The sequence below is a fragment of the Anomaloglossus baeobatrachus genome, chromosome 6 (assembly GCF_048569485.1).
Source record: "Anomaloglossus baeobatrachus isolate aAnoBae1 chromosome 6, aAnoBae1.hap1, whole genome shotgun sequence".
NCBI classification, from domain to species: Eukaryota; Metazoa; Chordata; class Amphibia; order Anura; family Aromobatidae; genus Anomaloglossus; species Anomaloglossus baeobatrachus.
Genome location: NC_134358.1, coordinates 452932560 through 452951108, shown reverse-complemented (window position 1 = coordinate 452951108; position 18549 = coordinate 452932560). Strand labels below are relative to the sequence as shown.

The 18549-nt window shown below is 49.8% G+C and overlaps 1 long non-coding RNA gene across 1 annotated transcript; it reads left to right on the top strand.

Annotated features, from left to right (window-relative positions):
- The first annotated feature begins 14846 nt into the window (after nucleotides 1-14846).
- On the top strand, nucleotides 14847-15547 carry LOC142244432 (uncharacterized). Its single transcript, XR_012724543.1, has 3 exons — nucleotides 14847-14919; nucleotides 15025-15082; nucleotides 15171-15547. It is a non-coding gene; the product is annotated as an uncharacterized LOC142244432 (long non-coding RNA).
- Nucleotides 15548-18549: the final 3002 nt, after the last annotated feature.

The following is an 18549-nucleotide window of genomic DNA, read 5'->3' as shown; positions in this document are numbered from 1 at the left end:
TAAATTAAGTGCTTTTTTGGACCACTCTGACTTCAGAGAATCAATCCAAAAGCACGACGCTCATCCAGACAAGCGTTTCTCTAAACGTTCTAAGGATACCCGTTATCCTTTTCCCCCTGAAGTGGCCAAACGCTGGACCCAGTGCCCAAAGGTGGATCCCCCAATTTCCAAGCTGGCGGCTAGATCCATAGTCGCAGTAGAAGATGGCGCTTCACTTAAAGATGCCAATGACAGACAGATGGACCTTTGGTTGAAATCTGTCTATGAAGCTATCGGCGCGTCGTTTGCTCCAGCATTCGCGGCCGTGTGGGCACTACAGGCTATTTCAGCGGGTTTAGCACAGGTGGATGCTATCATGCATCCAGCAGTGCCACAGGTGGCGTCCCTAACTTCGCAAATGTCTGCGTTTGCGACCTATGCTATCAATGCTGTCCTAGAGTCTACGAGCCGTACCTCTATGGCGGCCGCCAATTCTGTGGTTTTGCGCAGAGCCTTATGGTTAAAGGACTGGAAAGCAGATGCTGGTTCCAAAAAATGCTTAACCAGCTTGCCATTATCTAGAGACAGACTGTTTGGTGAGCCATTGGCTGAAATCATAAAACAGTCCAAGGGTAAGGACTCTTCCTTACCACAGCCCAGGGCAAGTAAACCTCAACAGAAAAAGTGGCAGTCGAGGTTTCGGTCCTTTCGAGGCTCGGGCAAGCCCCAATTCTCCTCGTCCAAAGGGACTCAGAAAGGACAAGGGAGCTCAGATTCCTGGCGGGCTCACTCACGCCCCAGGAAAGCAAATGGAGGAACCGCTTCCAAGGCGGCTACCTCATGACTTTCGGCCTCCTCCCTCCGCATCCTCGGTCGGTGGCAGGCTCTCCCGCTTTTGCGACATTTGGCTGTCACAGGTCAAGGACCGGTGGGTAACAGACATTTTGTCTCGCGGGTACAGAATCGAGTTCAGTTCTCGGCCTCCACTTCGGTTCTTCAGAACCTCCCCACACCCCAACCGAGCAGATGCCCTGCTGCAGGCGGTGGACTCTCTAAGAGCAGAAGGAGTCGTGATCCCTGTCCCCCCTCTGGAACGGGGCCGAGGATTTTACTCCAACCTCTTTGTGGTTCCAAAAAAGGACGGCTCCTTCCGTCCCGTTCTGGACCTAAAACTGCTCAACAAGCATGTGAACGCCAGGCGGTTCCGGATGGAATCCCTCCGCTCAGTCATTGCCTCAATGTCCCAAGGAGATTTCCTAGCGTCAATAGACATCAAAGATGCTTATCTTCACGTGCCGATTGCTACGGAGCACCAACGCTTTCTGCGCTTCGTGATAGGAGACGAACATCTTCAGTTCGTGGCTCTGCCATTTGGTCTGGCGACAGCCCCCCGGGTGTTCACCAAGATCATGGCAGCAGTGGTAGCAGTCTTGCACTCTCACGGACACTCTGTGATCCCTTACTTGGACGATCTATTGGTCAAGGCACCCTCTCAGGAGGCATGCCAACTCAGCCTGAATTTTGCACTGGAGACTCTCCAGGCGTTCGGGTGGATCATCAACTTCCCAAAGTCAAATCTGTCACCGACCCAATCACTAACGTATCTTGGCATGGAGTTTCATACTCTCTCAGCGATAGTGAAGCTTCCGCTGAGCAAGCAGAGGTCACTACAGACGGGGGTGCAGGCTCTCCTTCAGAGTCAGTCGCACTCCTTAAGACGCCTCATGCACTTCCTCGGGAAGATGGTGGCGGCAATGGAGGCGGTTCCGTTTGCGCAGTTTCATCTGCGTCCACTTCAATGGGACATTCTCCGCCAATGGGACGGGAAGTCAAAATCCCTGGACAGGAAAGTCTCCCTTTCCCAGACGGCCAAGGACTCTCTGCAGTGGTGGCTTCTTCCCACCTCATTATCACAGGGAAGATCCTTCCTACCACCGTCCTGGGCGGTGGTCACGACAGACGCGAGTCTGTCAGGGTGGGGAGCAGTGTTTCTTCACCACAGGGCTCAGGGTACGTGGACTCAGCAGGAGTCCAGCCTTCAGATCAATGTTCTGGAAATCAGAGCGGTGTTTCTTGCCCTGCTAGCCTTCCAGCAGTGGCTGGAAGGGAAGCAGATCCGAATTCAATCGGACAACTCCACAGCGGTGGCATACATCAATCACCAGGGCGGGACTCGCAGTCGGCAAGCCTTCCAGGAAGTCCGGCGCATTATGATGTGGGTGGAAGCCACGGCCTCCACCATATCCGCAGTTCACATCCCCGGCGTAGAAAACTGGGAAGCAGACTTCCTCAGTCGCCAGGGCATGGACGCAGGGGAATGGTCCCTTCACCCGGACGTGTTTCAGGAAATCTGTCGCCGATGGGGAAGGCCGGACGTCGATCTAATGGCGTCTCGGCACAACAACAAGGTCCCAACCTTCATGGCACGGTCTCGCGATCAAAGAGCTCTAGCAGCAGACGCCCTAGTGCAAGATTGGTCGCAGTTCCGGCTCCCTTATGTGTTTCCACCTCTGGCACTCTTGCCCAGAGTGCTACGCAAGATCAGATCCGACTGCAGCCGCGTCATACTCGTCGCTCCAGACTGGCCGAGGAGGGCGTGGTATCCGGATCTGTGGCATCTCACGGTCGGCCAACCGTGGGCGCTGCCAGACCGACCAGACTTACTGTCCCAAGGGCCGTTTTTCCATCGGAATTCTGCGGCCCTCAACCTGACTGCGTGGCCATTGAGTCCTGGATCCTAGAGTCTTCAGGCTTATCCCAAGGGGTCGTTGCCACCATGAGACAGGCTAGGAAGCCCACGTCTGCTAAGATCTACCACAGAACGTGGAGGATATTCTTATCCTGGTGCTCTGCTCAGGGAGTGTCTCCCTGGCCATTTGCATTACCTATCCTTCTTTCTTTCCTCCAATCTGGGTTAGAAAAAGGTTTGTCGCTCGGCTCCCTTAAAGGGCAAGTCTCGGCGCTATCTGTCTTTTTTCAGAAGCGTCTAGCACGACTTTCCAAGGTGCGCACGTTCCTGCAGGGGGTTCGTCATATCGTACCCCCGTACAAGCGACCGTTAGATCCATGGGATCTGAACAGGGTACTAGTTGCCCTCCAGAAGCCGCCCTTCGAGCCTCTGAGGGAGGTTTCACTTTCTAGGCTTTCACAGAAAGTGGCTTTTCTGGTAGCGATCACATCTCTTCGGAGAGTGTCTGAGCTGGCAGCGCTGTCATCCAAGGCTCCCTTCCTGGTCTTCCACCAGGACAAGGTAGTGCTGCGCCCCATTCAGGAGTTTCTCCCGAAGGTGGTATCCTCTTTTCATCTTAATCAGGATATCTCTTTGCCTTCGTTTTGTCCTCATGCAGTTCATCGGTATGAGAAGGATTTACATTTGTTAGATCTGGTGAGAGCGCTCAGAATCTACATTTCCCGCATAGCGCCCCTGCGCCGTTCGGATGCACTCTTTGTCCTTGTCGCTGGTAAGCGCAAGGGGTCGCAGGCTTCTAAGGCCACCCTGGCTCGATGGATCAAAGAACCAATTCTTGAAGCCTACCGTTCTGCGGGGCTTCAGGTTCCGTCAGGGCTAAAGGCCCATTCTACCAGAGCCGTGGGTGCGTCCTGGGCATTGCGACACCAGGCTACGGCTCAACAGGTGTGCCAGGCAGCTACCTGGTCGAGTCTGCACACTTTCACCAAACATTATCAGGTGCATACCTATGCTTCGGCGGACGCCAGCCTAGGTAGAAGAGTCCTGCAGGCGGCAGTTGCCTCCCCGTAGGGGAGGGCTGTCTTGCAGCTCTAACATGAGGTATTTCTTTACCCACCCAGGGACAGCTTTTGGACGTCCCAATCGTCTGGGTCTCCCAATAGAGCGCCGAAGAAGAAGGGAATTTTGTTACTTACCGTAAATTCATTTTCTTCTAGCTCTTATTGGGAGACCCAGCACCCGCCCTGTTGTCCTTCGGGATTTTTGGTTTGTTTGCGGGTACACATGTTGTTCATGTTGAACGGTTTTCAGTTCTCCGATGTTTCTCGGAGTGAATTTGTTTAAACCAGTTATTGGCTTTCCTCCTTCTTGCTTTTGCACTAAAACTGGTGAGCCAGTGATCCCACTGGGGGTGTATAGCCAGAAGGGGAGGGGCCTTACACTTTTTAGTGTAATTGCTTTGTGTGGCCTCCGGAGGCAGTGCTATACACCCCAATCGTCCCAATCGTCTGGGTCTCCCAATAAGAGCTAGAAGAAAAGGAATTTACGGTAAGTAACAAAATTCCCTTCTTCGATCATGCCTTCAAGAAATTTAATGAGACTTCTGTTCCCAGAAAGATGCCGAGTTTCCCATTGACTCCCATTATACTCGGGTACTGGAGTTGCGCCTATCTGAATGTGTAACTGCTCATTGCTCGCTCATCACTACTATAAACCAAAGATATTTCAAATAGCTCTTAATGACCAGCAGGCACATTAGGTTAATAAATGGAGGTCAATAATTGATAGCTCAGGTCCACCTCTTGTTTTAGTTTGATATCTCACTCTAGATCGGTATCTTTAAAACCACTTACATCAGGGGATGAATTACAATAAATGAGCTTTGAAAGGGTGTGTGATGGGGATAATAAAGGCCACTTCACACATAACGAGATCGTGAACGAGATCGTTGCAATGTCAGTTTCTGTGACGCAACAACGACTTCACTAGCGATCTTGTCATGTTTGACCCGTACCAACGATCCGCCCCCTGCTGTGAAATCGTTGGTCGATGCTGAACAGCCTGGGTCATTTTTGGCTCGTTGGAGTCCTGCTAGGCAGGATGGATCTGTATGTTTTGACACCTAGCTAATGGTTTTGTTAACGACCTAGATGAGTAAAACATAGGCGTGTAGTGTAGTTGCGTCCCCGTTTCCGCGCCCCCTCTGCACCGATTGGTTGGTGCTGAGAACAATAGCGTGTAGTTGCGTCACCGTTTCCGCGCCCCCGTCTGCACCGATTGGTTTGCGCTGAGAACACTACTACGTTCTGATTGGGTATCGCTTCATGCTTTGTTCCCTTTTGAGTCTTGGGATAGAACCTGTGACTACACCCAGATTCATTTGTGCTTTGTTCCCGATTGCTTGCTTGCTTGCTTTTCGGATCAAAACAGCATCTGCACTCGGATTGATCCCTCTTTCGTTCCCGAGTGTGTTGCTTTGAGAATCGAAGCTGCGATTAATAATAGATAGTATAATACTATTCTTCACTGATAGACTGCTATATTCCTTGGACATGGTAGGTCATTTTTTGAGGGTCTCAAATTTGTTTCATGTTCTTGCTATTATAGCATGCTAGTATTTATTATGCTAGATAATGAAAGTGGATGGCTGTTATCTGTGTACATAATGCCTTTTACAGGGGGTCTCATGTGCGTACATCCATAGTGCCGTTCTTTTATGTGTCCTTATACTAGTATCTGTATAGTAATATACTAGTATATTTTGTCTCTCTGCTACAGCCGCCATTTTGTGTCTCTGCCACAGCCACAAATAGAATAGGTACACTTGCACTTCCATGGGGTGGCCATTTTAGTGTCTCTGCCACACCCCAACAAAATATTGTGATTGTTTTATTGCAACTTCTCTCATCTTTACATATAATTTTTGCAGTGTGGACATCATGAACGATACGCAGCATGCTGTGCTGGGTGCTGCATTGATGTTTGAGGCCGGTTGGCTACGTGAAGGGGAACAGAGGCGTTCCAAACGAAAGCGTTGCATGTGAACCAGAGAGTGGCTGCAGAAGAGGTACAAATACTCCCACATGCAACTTGTAAGAGAGTTGCAGGAGAACAATCCTCTGGATTTGCACAACTTTCTGCGGATGTCAGAGGAATCATTCAAACTTTTACTGGAAAGAGTTACGCCTCTTATTCTGCGCAAGAATACAGCGATGCGTGCTGCCATCCCGGCAGATAAAAGATTGGCAGTCACACTGCGATTCCTGGCCACCAAACGCTCCCTGCAAGACTTGCATTTTTCTTCTGCAATTTCGAGGTCCCTGCTCAGCGTTCTAATTCTGTAGACATGCAGAGCTATTTTCCACAGTCTACGTAGCTACATTGAGTTCCCCAAAACAGTGGAGGAATGGAAAAAGATTGCCTCCAATTTTGAGTGGCTTTGGCAGTTCCCGACCTGTGGTGGGGCTTTGGACAGGAAACGTGCGGATCACTCAAACACTGAACAGCGGATCCTATTTCTATAATTATAAGGGCTATTTCAGCATCATCCTAATGGCCCTTGTGAATGCCAATTACGAATTTGTTGATGTTGGCATGAATTGTAGGGTTTCCGACGGTGGGATTTTAGAGCACACAGGCTTTGGTCATCGTTTGCACAACGGTGCACTGCACTTGCCTCCCAACTCTGACACTACTGCAAACCTTAACTTTGTATTTGTGGGCGATGAAGCATTCCCACTTCATCCGAATCTTATGAAACCATTCCCCCTGAAAAGTCTAACGGCGGAAAGACAAATGTTCAATTACAGATTATCAAGGGCCCGCAGTGTTGTGGAAAATGCCTTTGGGATCATGGCAAATCGCTTCAGAGTTTTCCACACACCGATTAACATGAGGCTACCATCGATAGACTCAGTTGTTTTGGCATGTTGCGTTCTGCACAACTTCCTTCGCCGGCGAGATGCAATTGCGTACTGTCCAACAGGCTTTGTAGACTCTGTTGACTTAACAAACGGGGAAGTGGTGAATGGCATTCTGACGCTCCGTCAATCGTAGGACTTCAACCATTGGCGCCCGGCAGAAATACTGATGATGCGAAGGCCTGTCGAGAAAAGTACTGCCAATATTTTAATGATCCTGGTGCAATTACGTGGCAGCATTAGAGAGAGTATTGTATTGATCACATTTATGCAGAGCTATAATTTCTTGTATTGATTTGTTTAATAAACGTTCCTTCTTAATTTTAAAATATTAATTAGATGTACTGTTATATTCATCACATTTTTACTAAACTGTCATCTCTAGTATTGATTACTTTAACAGTTCTTTTTACTTTTCACAAGATTTGTTTGTCATTCATTCACTAGTAAGGGCTACTTTACATCAGTGCAAGTTTTGAAACTTTTTTTTTTTTTAGGACATTAGAAGGGTTCAAAGTTCATCAGCAATTTTGCACTTTTACAACCAAATGTAAAATGGAACCCATCACTTTTGAAGTGACTTTGAGAGGTCTCCAGGCCACTTAACAGCGATGTTGCTGCCAATTGAACCTGGCCATTAAGTTTGTGCATCACGGGCAAAATGGCTGCCCGTGGCACACAATATCGCTAGGCTCTGTCACACATAGTTACCTACCTAGCATCAGGCGTCTGATAGAAGTGGAGGGGCGGAGAGCAGCCGCATGAAAGACTGCAGTAACAGAATCCCGCCATGATGCATACGGTGCGTCAAGGGTTGTTTTGGCACCAACCACGTGCCAAAAAGTGCGCCCAAACACTTGATTTCCACCACATATAAGATATCAGTGTAGTAAGGAGAAATTGCACAATAAATTTGGTGCTTTGTTTTCCTGATACGCTTGTGACAATACTCAATTTCTTTGTCGCTCCATTGGGAGACCCAGACAATTGGGTGTATAGCTTCTGCCTCCGGAGGCCACACAAAGTATTACACTTTTAAAAAAGTGTAACCCCTCCCCTCTGCCTATACACCCTCCCGTGGATCACGGGCTCCTCAGTTTTATGCTTTGTGTGGAAGGAGGCACACATCCACTCATAGAAAAAAAAAAAAAAAAAAAAGATTTCTCATACATAGTATGACGGATGGAAGAAAAGAGGTCCCCTATGGGGTCCCCGGCATGCTCCCTTCTCACCCCACTATGTTGGCGGTGTTGTTAAGGTTGAGGTACCCATTGCGGGTACAAAGGCTGGAGCCACATGCCGTCTCCTTCACCATCCCTTATGCGGCTCTGGGAGAAGTGGGAGCCTCACCGGTCATTCACCTGCTGAGACCGTGCTCCATCCGCAGCCCCTGGTGGAACCTGCTGGACCGGAGCGTTTTCATCCCCAGGGACCGGGCCCTGCACCTTCAAGGTACTCTGTGTCCCCATGGGGGGACGGTACGGGGAGAGAGGTCGCCTTTCTCCCCAGTAGCGCCGTCCGTTGCTTTTTCATCGGACTTCCGCGCCGGCCGTGCCTGCTTGTCGGGCACGGCCTTAAATTTAGTCCCCGGCTTCATCGCGGCCTAGTCGCGAAAAATCCCGCCCCCGGGCCTGCTTGTCAAGGGTAAGGGCGGGATTACCGACAGAGGGCTGGAGCATCTTTGCATGTCTCCCCTCCCCTCTCATTGACCACTATGGGGCCTCCAGATTCCCGCCTTTTGCCGGCGCCGCCCATGGCTCCACTCCCCCCTTGAGAGCTCCGGCGGCCATGTTTGGCATTCTGCCGGTGTATGCTGCAGCTGCACAGCTCTACAGCTCCGGGGGACCCACGGCAGGGAATCTGGAGGACACCAGCGGTTGGTAAGCCACACCGATCACCCGGTGCTGGTTCCCCTAGGGTGCCGTGATATATAATATATAATATATATATATATATATATATATATATATATATATATATATATATATATATATATATATATATATATATAATTATATATATTCGGAACGGCTGTATAACCCTTTCCCATATACCCTCAGTGGTCGCTCTCCTAAGGGACACTTATTGCTTACAGCATGTCGTCCACAAGGAGCAAAGCTCCTAAGGCACAGGTTTTTTTCGCAGCCTGTACCTCTTGTGGGGCTATGTTGCCTGCGGGATCCACCTACCCTCACTGTGATCAATGCTCAACTCCTGCCACGCTTTCTCAGCCGGAGCCTAGGGCACTTGTGGGCCCCTCGGCTCATGTAGATCCCCCTGCTCCTCCTGAGCAGGCTGCAGGGACAGAGTCACCGTCATTGGACTCTTTCGCGGAGAAACTCTCTGTCACTTTCTCAATCCATTGCACAGTCTATGGACAAATGGTCATCTAAGCTCCTTGAGGCATTGCAGTCCAGACCGGGCTCTTCACAGGCCCCGGCCCCTGTTAGTTTGTCTCCTCCAGGGCCTTCTCGGTCCGCGCCGCAGCGCGCTCCCAGGATAGCCCCTAGGTCCCAGGCGGAGGACTCCTGCCCGGATCGCAGTCCCAGACCGGCTAAGCGGCCTCGCTGGGACTCTTCCCCGGCCTCCTCACGCTGCTCTGGATCTCAGCTTGAGGACTCTCAGGATGACGAGGCGGACGTGGGAGCTCAGGGCTCTGACCCTGACTTTGCCCTCAACCTTGATACCCCTGAGGGGGACGCCTTAGTAAATGATCTTATTTCGTCCATCAACCAGGTGTTGGATCTCTCTCCCCCGCCTCCACCTGTAGAGGAGTCGGCTTCTCAGCAGGAGAAACCAATTTCGATTCCCCAAACGTACGCACAATACGTTCTTTGATCACTCTAACTTCAGGGACGCTGTCCAGAAGCCCAGAGCGGTCCCGGACAAGCGATTTGCTAAAAGGCACTGACACGAGTTATCCCTTTCCACCTGAAGTCGTTAAGGGCTGGGCACACTCACCCAAGGTGGATCCGCCAGTCTCTAGATTGGCTGCTAGGTCCATTGTGTCTGTTGCCGATGGCTCATCCCTGAAGGATGCCACTGACAGACAGAGCTCTTGGTGAAGTCTATTTATGAGGCTACGGGCGCGTCTTTTGCCCCGGCCTTTGCGGCTGTGTGGGCTCTCCAAGCAATCTCGGCATGTCTGACTGAGATTAATGCTGTCACACGGAATTCTGCTCCGCATGTGTCTTCCTTGACCTCTCAGGCATCAGCATTTTCGTCCTACGCCATGAACGCCGTCCTGGACTCTGCTAGCCGTACGGCTGTGGCATCCGCTAACTCCGTGGCAGTCCGCAGGGCTATGTGGCTGCGCGAATGGAAAGCAGACTCTGCTTCCAAAAGGTTCTTAACTGGTTTGCCTTTTTCTGGCGAACGTTTGTTTGGCGAACGGTTGGATGAGATTATTAAGGAATCCTCGGGAAAGGACTCCTCCTTACCCCAGTCCAAACCAAAGAGACCTCGGCAGAGAAAAATCCAATCGAGGTTTCAGTCCTTTCGTCCCTCCGCCAAGCCCTAATCCTCTTCGTCCAACCGGCCAGAGAAAGGCCAGAGGAACTCCTATGCGTGGCGGTCCAAGTCACGCCCCAAAAGGCCGCAGGAGGCACTGCCTCCAAGACGGCCTCCTCATGACTCTCGGCCTCATCTAGCCACATCCTGGTGGTCGGTGGCAGGCTCTCCCGCTTTGGCGACGCCTGGTGGCCACACGTTCAAGACCGATGGGTGAGAGACATTCTGTCTCATGGTTACAGGATAGAGTTCAGCTCTCGACCTACGGCTCGTTTTTTCAGAACCTCCCCACCCCCCGCACAGGCCGACGCACTTTTTCAGGCGGTGGACGCTCTAAAGATGGAAGGAGTTGTGATTCCCGTTCCCCTTCAGGAACGTGGCCGCGGATTTTACTCCAACTTGTTCGTGGTGCCAAAAAAGGACGGGTCTTTCCGTCCCGTTCTGGACCTCAAGCTGCTCAACAGACATGTGAGAACCAGACGGTTTCGGATGGAATCTCTCCGCTTGGTCATCGCCTCGATGTCACAAGGAGACTTCCTAGCATCGATCGACATCAAAGATGCTTATCTCCATGTGCCGATTGCACCCGAACATCGTTTCCTGCGTTTCGCCATCGGGGACGAACACCTCCAGTTCGTCGCATTGCCCTTCGGCCTGGCGACAGCCCCACGGGTCTTCACCAAAGTCATGGCATCCGTCGTGGCGGTCCTGCACTCTCAGGGCCACTCGGTGATCCCATACTTAGACGATCTCCTAGTCAGGGCCCCTTCTCGGGTGGCGTGTCAACGAAGTCTTACTGTCACTCTGGCGACTCTCCAGCAGTTTGGGTGGATCATCAATTTCCCGAAATCCAAGTTGACGCCGACCCAATCACTGACTTACCTCGGGATGGAGTTTCATACCCTTCCAGCGTTAGTCAAGCTACCGCGGGACAAACAGCTTTCTCTGCAGGCGGGGGTGCAGTCACTTCTTCGGAGTCAGTCACACTCCTTAAGGCGCCTCATGCACTTCCTGGGGAAGATGGTTGCAGCTATGGAGGCAGTGCCGTTCGCGCAATTCCATCTACGGCCACTCCAATGGGACATTCTTCGCAAATGGGACAAGAGTTCGGCTTCCCTCGACAAGAACATCTCTCTTTCACTTGCAACCAAAACATCACTTCAGTGGTGGCTCCTACCCACATCTCTGTCTCGGGGAAAATCCTTCCTCCCCCCAACCTGGGCCGTGGTCACCACGGACGCGAGCCTGTCAGGTTGGGGAGCGGTTTTTCTCCACCACAGGGCTCAAGGAACCTGGACTCCAATAGAATCGTCCCTTCAGATCAATATTCTGGAGATAAGGGCAGTATATCTAGCCCTATTGGCTTTCCATCGGTGGCTGGAGGGCAGGTAGATCCGAATCCAGTCGGACAACGCCACTGCCGTCGCCTACATCAACCACCAAGGCGGCACTCGCAGTCGTCAAGCCTTCCAGGAAGTCGGGCGGATTCTGCAGTGGGTGGAAGTCACAGGCTCCACCATCTCCGCAGTTCACATCCCGGGCGTGGAAAACTGGGAAGCAGATTTTCTCAGTCGTCAGGGCATGGACGCGGGGGAATGGTCTCTTCACCCAGACGTGTTTCGAGAGATCTGTCGCCGCTGGGGAACGCCGGACGTCGATCTCATGGCGTCACGACTCAACAACAAGGTCCCGGCCTTCATGGCACGGTCTCAGGATCACAGAGCTCTGGCAGCGGACGCTCTGGTCCAGGATTGGTCGCAGTTTCGACTGCCATATGTGTTTCCCCCTCTGGCGATGCTGGCCAGAGTAATACGCAAGATCCGGTCCGACTGCCGTCGCGCCATTCTCGTCGCTCCAGACTGGCCGAGGCGGTCGTGGTATCCGGATCTGTGGCATCTCACGGTGGGTCAACCGTGGGCGCTTCCAGACCGCCCAGACTTGCTGTCACAAGGGCCGTTTTTCCATCTGAATTCTGTGGCCCTCAACCTGACTGTGTGGCCATTGAGTCCTGGCTCCTAGCGTCTTCAGGGTTATCTCAGGATGTCATTGCCACCATGAGACAAGCCAGGAAGCCTACGTCCGCCAAAATCTATTACAGGTCTTGGCAAATCTTCTTATCCTGGTGCTCTGATAACGGTTTTCCTCCATGGCCGTTTGCTTTACCCACATTTCTTTCATTCCTACAATCTGGAATGGACAGGGGTTTGTCCCTCGGCTCTCTCAAGGGCCAAGTGTCGGCGCTCTCCGTGTTTTTTCAAAAGCGTCTAGCCAGGCTTCCGCAGGGTCCTGCAGGGGGTTTGCCACATGGTCCCACCTTACAAACGTCCGTTGGAACCTTGGGATCTTAACAGGGTTCTGACGGCTCTTCAAAAGCCGCCTTTTGAGCCGCTGCGGGATGTCTCTCTCTCCCGTCTTTCTCAGAAGGTGGCCTTCCTGGTGGCGGTCACATCACTTCGGAGAGTGTCTGAGCTTGCAGCGCTGTCATGCAAAGCCCCCTTCCTGGTTTTTCACCAGAATAAGGTGGTTTTGCGTCCTGTCCCGGAATTTCTCCCTAAGGTGGTATCCCCTTTTCATCTAAATCAGGATATCTCCTTGCCTTCCTTTTGCCCTAATCCAATTCACCAGTGTGAAAAGGATTTGCACTCTTTGGATCTAGTGAGAGCACTCCGGTTCTACGTGTCTCGCACGGCGCCCCTGCGCCGTTCAGACGAGCTCTTTGTCCTTGTCGCTGGCCAGCGTAAGGGCTCTCAGGCCTCCAAGTCAACCTTGGCTCGGTGGATCAAGGAACCAATTCTCGAGGCCTACCGTTCTTCTGGGCTTCCACTTCCTTCAGGGTTGAAAGCCCATTCTACCAGAGCCGTAGGTGCGTCCTGGGCTTTGCAGCACCGGGCGACGGCTCAGCAGGTGTGTCAGGCAGCTACGTGGTCTAGTCTGCACACTTTCACGAAGCACTGTCAAGTGCATGCCTATGCTTCGGCAGACGCCAGTCTAGGTAGGCGAGTCCTCCAGGCGGCGGTTGCCCACCTGTAAGACGGGGCCGTTTTCGGCTCCTTTTATTGAGGTATTCTTTTACCCACCCAGGGACTGCTCTTGGACGTCCCAATTGTCTGGGTCTCCCAATGGAGCGACAAAGAAAAAGGGAATTTTGTTTACTTACCGTAAATTCCTTTTCTTCTAGCTCCTATTGGGAGACCCAGCACCCACCCCTGTGCCCTTCGGGCTGGTTGTTTTTTTGTGTACACATGTTGTTGATGTTGATTTGTTCTTATGGTTCATGGTCTTCAGTTCTCTGAACATCCTTCGGATTGAATTTACCCTAGACCAATTTATAAGTTTTCTCCTTCCTGCTTTTGCACCAAAACTGAGGAGCCCGTGATCCACGGGAGGGTGTATAGGCAGAGGGGAGGGGTTACACTTTTTTTAAAGTGTAATACTTTGTGTGGCCTCCGGAGGCAGAAGCTATACACCCAATTGTCTGGATCTCCCAATAGGAGCTAGAAGAAAAGGAATTTACGGTAAGTAAACAAAATTCCCTTTTTTATGGCAACAGTTACATTTTTGTGTTTTTAAAAAGTCAAATGTTCACTTTTAACTTCCACATTGCTTTACTTCGTTTGAAACGCTTGAAAGGTTAACTTGGATTTGGTCTTGAGCTGTGTGAGGAATCCATCATTTTGGGCTCTTCTCCACTTGCATTTCCATGTGCGATTCGATAAAAAAATCAGATCGCACGCCCACCAGTGTTAAATCAATGAAGCCGTGTACTCTTGCAACATTTTTTTTTTTACTAACGAGGCCGTATGTGCGTCACGGATACAGTGACCAAAACGACATCCCTTTTGCGGGGTTTTTTTTTTTTTTCAAAATTGTTTGTGCGCACGCAGTTGGTGCTCAAACGACCCTTGCCGCACCGTATGCGTCATGGCGGGATTCCGTTCCTGCAGCTCTGGTGACCGGCTTCACTGACATGTCACCATTGCTGAAGTTACGTGAGGATCTGTAGTCGACCCCAGGAGGGGTGGTTTTGCCCCCCTCCGTGGCTACGATCATAGTTTGGACACACCTTGTCATATCTATATATCTATCTATATCTATCTATATCTATCTATATATATATATATATATATATATATATATATATATATAATTATTATTATTTATTATTATAGCGCCATTTATTCCATGGCGCTTTACAAGTGAAAGAGGGTATACGTACAACAATCATTAACAGTACAAGACAGACTGGTATAGGAGGAGAGAGGACCCTGCCCGCGAGGGCTCACAGTCTACAGGGAATGGGTGATGGTACAATAGGTGAGGACAGAGCTGGTTGCGCAGTGGTCTACTGGACTGAGGGCTATTGTAGGTTGTAGGCTTGTTGGAAGAGGTGGGTCTTGAGGTTCCTCTTGAAGCTTTCCACGGTAGTGGAGAGTCTGATGTGCTGAGGTAGAGCGTTCCAGAGTATGGGGGATGCACGGGAGAAATCTTGTACGCGATTGTGGGAAGAGGAGATAAGAGAGGAGCAGAGAAGGAGATCTTGTGAGGATCTGAGGTTGCATGCAGGTAGGTACCGGGAGACTAGGTCACAGATGTAGGGAGGAGACAGGTTGTGCATGGCTTTGTATGTCATGGTTAATGTTTTGAAAAGAAAAAAAAATAAAAAATAAATATAAATATATATATATATATATATAATTTTATTTATGTATGTATTATGTAATATATGTTTAATAAGGTGAATTCTCTCCAGGAACACATCAACCCCCGGAGGAGCAGGAGCCCTTGGAGGAGCATAGGCCCCCGGAGGAGCAAGAGCCCCCGGTACAGCAAGTGCATGATGGCAATTGTTTTACATAAAATAAGCTCCATATAAATTGCAAAAACATAAAGCTGTCGTGTACTATTAAGTGTTGTTTGTTTGCATAGATGGTATTCCAACCACGTCGGGCTCCATCAGTCCCTCTGTCAGACGAGGAGGAAAGCCGTAAGTGTTAAACATGAATCTCGTACCTCTTAATAATGAGAAACAAAAATTGTAATTTTAAACTTTTACCATTCCCTCCATACCATAGGAATCCCGACTTTGGCAGACCTCCTCTCTTCTCACTCCAGCATAATGGGATCCCTGAGAAGAATTTTGTCTGCACAGAGGAGACTGATGGCCAGAGTCGACCATCATGCATTAATGCTGGCCTGTTATGTGGCTGGCCAAGCGGAGGGCAGCAGCCGTTAATATTTTTTTTCTGGTGAACAGGTTTCTAAGTTCATTTAGTTCCAATGCAAGTTCTGGAATATATTCCATTTTGAATATTTCAATGCCCACAATTTTCGCCTTTGTCTTTGTATGGCTTTCATCAATGGCTTCTTTCGGGCCTTGCAACATCTCAAGCCTGCTTCCAAACATCTCTTCCTAACAGTTGATGTTGCTAACTCAATATTTTTTGGGTTGAATTTACATGTTGTATTATAAAGACTTTAAAATGGACATCAGCTGTTTGGTACGTGTCATTTCAAAAAGCAAGTAAACATCTAGCATCACTCACAAACATTATATTACATGTATGCATCTGTATAGATGCACCAACCCCATTATCCCGCCTTTGGCCTTTTAGTAACGAGTGTTGGGCGGACCCGGGCTCGTACAGCCATCCATCCTCTCAACCGTAGAAAGGGATTATTTACTGAGGAGTGAGTTGTCGGTGAGGCCACCCGTGGGTTGCGGTGACTGATGGTGAGATGGTTAGGGGAGGTGTAGTCCCAGGGCCCTGGTGTATGGGATAAATGGCTGGGGATGGTGACGTGCAGGGTTGGACCGGGAGTAAATGGTGTACTCACAGTTCACAAGAATTACACAGAGTCCCGTGGTAAACCAAATTGCCAATGACCGGTCATCACCGGCGGGTGTTATCGGGTCCCACACCCGGGTGTAGCAAACAGGGGTCCCTTCCTCCTGCACTCAGTGTTTGTGTCTTCACTGGGACAACTCTGTTTGGAACGGGTAAGTCTACTCCCGGTACTGTGTATGTTGGGAGCTGCGGCCAGCGAAATCGGACCATCCGGATCTCTTTGGGTTTTGACGGATACCACTTACTGTCTCCCGCGACTGGATCGCCGTCACCTGTGTGAGCCTGCTTGCCGACTGCCACCTAGTCCAGGGGCCCCAACCCCTGACTCCGCTGTGCTTCAGATTCCTCCACTTCAACTGTCAGTACTTGACTCCTGTGTTCCCGCCCCTGACACCTCAGGACCCCTAGGTGGGCGCTCCCATCTGCCTGGTCCCGCCCACTGGTGTGTCCTTATTCTCACGAGGGGGTGACTAGGCTTTACTGGCTGTGTGGTGTACCATTGTGTGGGTTTGGTGTTAGTATGCCAATGAGGGTGGAGTATGGTACAACCTCTGTGACTACCGGGTTTTGCCAGGGCGTCACAACTATATGCTGAATTATGTAAAGCAGGCTGCAAGATTGAACCAAAAGAAATTTATTATTACAATCAAAACGAAACAATCAAATAAAATTCCACACAAATAACAATCTCAGTTGCCATCTTCATATCTGGTGGCATATCCTGGCCTGGGGGGAGACGAAAGTTGTGCTAAAAAGGATTGATTTGAATACATGGGATACTGTGGGGGGAGCTCAAGGTGCATGTTCGGTGGAGGCATCTTCGGTGTACTGCGGAGGGGCTGTGGATGAATCCATGAAGTAGATGGATCTGGCTGGATCATACTACTTAAAGTAACAGTCTCATCAAGTTAACCGCGTGATGCCTTCCTTTGGACCTTGAACATGAGTCTCTCTGCGTGCTCCCTCTGTTTGGCCTCCAGTTTGCTTAGTCTGTCAGCCGCAAATGTGGCAAAGGTGTCGACTGGTGGGCTTTTTTGCTGGGATAGAACTTTGTTCGCTAATGAATAAAAATCGGCAGATGTCACTGGGGCGGCCTTCCTTTTCCAAAAATTTGTTCGCGCGTTTCAGCAGAGGGCGCAGGTTGTTCATTAGCCTCCTCAACCGCCTCGGAAAACGTCGTGGGGTTGTCGTCCAATTGGGGCGTCACCATATCTGGCTGAGGGTTCTGCGGGAAGAGAAAAATATTTTTAAAGTAAAAGCCATACATTTTAATAAGTATTATATTAAATTTAAGTGTGAAAAAAATTGTAAAGGAGTGTACTTATCTGAACTGGAAGGGATAACGTTTCAAAACTGCACAATAAATCATGGTAACAAGTAGTTACTATTTTGTATTAATCTATGGCATGTACATACAAAGTTTTAATGCTATGTACCGTGAAGCAAATAAGGTACTTACATCTACAACAGCGGAGTCTAATGCGATGTCATCGATCGGGATCTCCGGCTGCGGATCCTGGGTTGGTATATATGAGCTTCACATCCTTCTGGGTAGCTCCTGGTCCCTCGTGAATTCTAGTAGATTATAATACCACAAAGGAGATACATGGACCTGGTCGGTGCCGGCCCCAGACTTTTTAGACTTCTCTACCTTGTTCACCTCCTTCTTGTAGACCGTCCGCAATCCCTGGATTTTCTTTTTAACGATTTTGGCATCCACCACCTCGTCTCCACTATGTTTTTTAAATAGTTCGACCAATTGCGCATAGGCCTCTTGTTTTTTCATTCTGTTCGAATAATCAGGTGATTTTATTTTCCATAGGCAGGGCAGTGATTGATACAACTCCAAAAGCTCGCGCACGAAGTCTTGGGTGTTGTAATAAGACATCTGAAATAAAGAATGCAAAAATTATATGTAAAGATGAGAGAACTTTCAATAAAACAATCACAATTTTTGGTTGGGGTGTGGCAGAGACACTAAAATGGCCGCCCCCTGTTCTATTTGTGGCTGTGGCAGAGACACAAAATGGCGGCGGTGGCTGAGAGACAAAAGAGCCAGCGATGCTAGGATAAGGACACATACAGAACGGCACTATGGATGTACGCACATGAGACCCCCCCTGTAAAAGGCATTATGTACACAGATAAAAGCCAGCCACTTTTATTATCTCGCATAATAAATACTAACATGCTATAATAGCAATAACATTAAACAAATTTGAGCCCCCCCCCAAAAAATGACCTACCACTTTCAAGGAGTATAGCCGTCTATCAGTGAAGAATCCTGGTGGAATCGCAAATTCGATCTCAACGTAAACACTCGGGAACGAAGGAGGGATGAATCCGGGTAGAGATACAGCTTCGATCCGAAAAACAAGCAAGCAACCGGGTACAAAGTACGAATGAATCAGGGTGGAGTCTCAGGTTCTATTCTCAAAGCAAGGCTCAAAAGCAGTGACAAAGGATGACGCGATACAAAAGTTACCTTCTACGCCCGCCCAATCAGAACGCAGTATTGGCCACCAATCGGAGCAAAGGGGTGTGGAAAAGGCGACGCCCGCCCGGCCGCCAAATCAGAACGCAGTATTGGCCACCAATCAGAGCG